Below are 3,264 nucleotides of genomic sequence, written 5' to 3' on the forward strand. Positions count from 1 at the left end.
GTGCCAAGCAGACGTTATCCAGGAGCTGATAGCCAGGCAGAAAGAGGAGCAGTACCACAAACGCCAGCCCCCCCTACAGCCCTTGTCCCAAAACTCTTTCCGTTGTGTCCCACTGTCACCTCCAACCCACTTTCCCCAACTTTCGAGTTCTTCACGCCACCCGCTGCCTCCAACACCAGTATCTTCACCACCCAGCCCTGAAAACCATGACCCTTACTCTCTGCACTCAACCCCCATCACCATGCAGTATAGCTGTCCTGAAGTGCAGCACTCACTGCACAGCACACCAGCCAGGACATACGCGAATCTGCGATTGTACCGTTCCCCACTCCACCCCCTTGTTTCTTTTCAATAAATACATTTTTTTTCTTTTCAATAAATGGATTTTTTGGCTTTGAAAACATTCTTTATTATTGCATAAAGTAAAAGACTCTTTAGCCCAGGAAATAAACAGGCACTGCAAGTCTGCTTGTCTGCTTAGCAAACACTGATTCCTAAAGATTGGAACTACTGCACTTCACTCCCGTGCAGGGCACCAGATATCACTGCTGGTTTTCAGCCACAAATTGCTCCCTGAAGGCATCCCTAATCCTTGCAGCCCCGCGTTGGGCCCCTGTAATAGCCCTGCTCTCTGACTGTGCAAATTCAGCCTCCAGGTGTTGAACCTCAGAGGTCCATGCCCGAGTGAAGCTTTCACCCTTCCCTTCACAAATATTATGGAGGGCACAGCACGCGGATATAACCGCGGGGATGCTGTTTTCGGTCAAGTCCAGCTGCCCATACAGAGATCGCCAGCAGGCCTTTAAACGGCCAAAGGCACACTCCACAGTCATTCGGCACCAGCTCAGCCTGTAGTTGAACCGTTCCTTGCTGCTGTCAAGGCTCCCTGTGTAGGGTTTCATGAGCCACGGCATTAATGGGTAAGCGGGATCTCCAAGGATCACAATGGGCATTGTAACTTCCCCTACCGTAATCTTCCGCTCTGGGAAAAAAGTCCCGGCCTGCATCTTCCTGAACAGCCAAGTGTTCTGAAAGATGCGTGCGTCATGCACCTTTCCGGGCCAGCCTGTGTTAATGTCAATGAAACACCCACAGTGATCCACAAGTGCCTGAAGCACCATAGAGAAATACCCCTTCCGATTAACGTACTCGGCTCTTAGGTGGGGTGGTGCCAGAATAGGAATGTGTGTCCCATCTATCACCCCTCCACAGTTAGGGAACCCCATTTGTGCAAAGCCATCCACTATTTCCTGCACGTTACCCAGAGTTATGGTTCTTCTGCGTTGGATGCGATTAATGGCCTTGCAAACTTGCATCAACATGATTCCAACGGTCGACTTTCCCACTCCAAACTGGTTTGCGACTGACCGGTAGCTGTCTGGAGTTGCCAGCTTCCAGATTGCAATAGCCACCCACTTCTCCACTGGCAGGACACCTCTCAATCTCGTGTCCTTGTGCCGCAGGGTGGGGGCAAGCTCCTCACACAGTCCCACGAAAGTGGCTTTTCTCATCCGAAAGTTCTGCAGCCACTGCTCGTCATCCCAGATTTCCACGATGATGTGATCCCACCACTCGGTGCTTGTTTCCCAAGCCCAAAAGCGGCATTCCACGGTGCTGGGCATGTCCGTGAATGCCACAAGCAATTTCATGTCATACGCATTACGCGGCTCGATAGCATCGTCGGATTCCTCACTCTCACTGTCACTTTGGATCTTAAGGAATAATTCGACAGCCAAACTTGACGTGCTGGCGAGACTCGTCAGCATACGCCTCAGCAGTTCGGGCTCCATTTCCCGCAGACAGATCGCGCTGCACAGAAACCGTTGAAAGATGGCGCCAAAGGTGGACGGAAACAAAGGGATTTCTGGGATGCAAAGCGATGCATCACGGGGCATTGCGACAGGACCCAGAATCCCCGGCACCCACGCCCCCTTCCCATAACCCACAGCACCAGAATGGGAAAAGGTCCTCTGTGGGATAGCTGCCCATAATGCACCACTCCCAATAGCGCTGCAATTGCCGCAAATCTGGCTACGACAGTGCGCTGGGCAGCTGTCAGTGTGGACAGACTGCAGCGCTTTCCCTACTCAGCTGCACGAAGTCAGGTTTAACTCACAGCGCTGTACATCTGCAAGTGTAGCCAAGGCCTGAGCGGTGATGGAACTGCCAGCAATGTAACTCTGCCAGTGTAGACATACCCTTAGATTAGGAGATCTATGCAAATATGAATGGGGAGAGAAACTGAGCTATTGTCTCAAAATGTGGTCACACCAACTAAAAGTTTGACAGCCTCTGTCCTAGTCTGATAGCTCTCTGACATGAATGAAGCAAGGTGCCCAAACCTCTCCCCTCTCCCCAGGGAGTTGGAATTTTGTTTATAAATAGAGTGATTAACAGGTGATTAAGATAAGAAAGGGCTGTTAGGATGTCCCCTTAGTTAAATGATCTGTTCCAAGTTGGTGAACTGCAAAAAGTAAGTAGCCTAAATGATAGAAAGTAAGTGTAGATTTTTCTACAATTGTTTCAATTGTTGGATTTAAGAGACAATAACAAAGTTACTAATATCTTTTTTTGAGACGATAATTGATTTTTAGAGAAAGGATATGCAGTAAATCTAATCTACCAAGATGTCAGTAAGGCATTCGATATAGTTCCCCAGGAGAAATTATTAAATTGGAGAAGATGCAGATTAATATGAGAACTGAACGGTGGATAAGGAACTGGTTGAAGGGGAGACTACAATGGGTCATACTGAAAGGTGAACTGTCAGGCTAGACCCAACTTTAACAACCTGTGAACCCCTTTCACTAAAATGTCAAGTCTCATGAACCCCCTCCTAAAAATGAATATTTCCAGGGATTTTCTCCTTTACCTGAGTATAAATTATAAAAGCAGTGATCTTGGAAATATAACATTTGTTTTTATGATATGTTTATTACACACTATTTATGATTAATTATTAATTATAATTACACTATTTTTATTACATTATGAAAACGGCAACACTCTTCCAAGATCTCACTTTCATAGTTTGCATCACTTTGAATTAAGCCTGTTATAAGACAAGGCTCCTATGTTTCATCAAGGAGTATCAGATGTGAAACAGCATGAAGGCATTTAGGAAGCCAACTCAAAGAGTTCCTTCTACACAAGCATTCAGGTCTTGAGCAGTCCAGGCAAACAACGCACGTCACAACAAAAACTTAAACTTGTTCTTCATAATTTTAAAAACAATACTAGCTGCCTATTTAATTTTAAAAACAG

Source organism: Malaclemys terrapin, chromosome 7 (genome assembly GCF_027887155.1).
Source record: "Malaclemys terrapin pileata isolate rMalTer1 chromosome 7, rMalTer1.hap1, whole genome shotgun sequence".
In the NCBI taxonomy this organism is placed as follows: domain Eukaryota; kingdom Metazoa; phylum Chordata; order Testudines; family Emydidae; genus Malaclemys; species Malaclemys terrapin.